The sequence below is a fragment of the Nanorana parkeri genome, unplaced genomic scaffold (genome assembly GCF_000935625.1).
Source record: "Nanorana parkeri isolate BGI_ZX_2015 unplaced genomic scaffold, ASM93562v1 scaffold4456, whole genome shotgun sequence".
NCBI lineage: Eukaryota > Metazoa > Chordata > Amphibia > Anura > Dicroglossidae > Nanorana > Nanorana parkeri.
In genome coordinates, this window is record NW_017310718.1 from 1 (window position 1) to 756 (window position 756).

Below are 756 nucleotides of genomic sequence, written 5' to 3' on the forward strand. Positions count from 1 at the left end.
CTCTCGCCTCTCTGTCTGTCTCTTGCTCTCGCCTCTCTGTCACACTCTCGTTGGGCTTTCCACGGTGTACTTATTAAACGCATCAAATGTGCCACAAATCCAAGTAAATGTTAAATATACAAAAGCATTCCACCATGTGAAAAATGATATACATAAATTATAAGTTGGGAACTACAATTCTCATCAGTCCCCAACACAATAATCTTTAAAGGAGAACTATGACTTAAGGGAAAATAAAAATACCCCTTACCTTGATTGTAGTAGCATCGTTCCTTTTTTCTAAAGTCGCAGCACATCACAGATAAAACCCTCAAAACCTGTAGTAAATGGCCGTCTTCAACCCTGCTCCAAGCTCCTTTCCTCTTAGGGGGCGTTAACATTTGATCCAGCCCGCCCACGGCTTTTTTTTCAAATGATCTCATTGCTGTGGCCGCGCTTCCTCTCATCGTGCACAGCTGTGTTTTGTCAGCTCGTGCACGCTGGCATTTGTGAGCGGGAGGCGGAGTCTGAAGTGAGAAGGCAGCAGCAAGAGACGGACTCAGCCTCCCTGCACATTCAGTGCTCTTTCCCCTCTCTCATCAGCGATCCCCAGTAATTAGGATGTCAGCATAACACAGGGGGAGAGAGAGAGGATAAAGAGCCATCCCTCTCTCCATCATTTACCAGAAATGGGCAAGTCCATATATGGTGAATGATGTCACTGGGGATCCCTGCAGACTGGCAAGCATCCGATCAGCAGGGAGATCCCTGCAGATC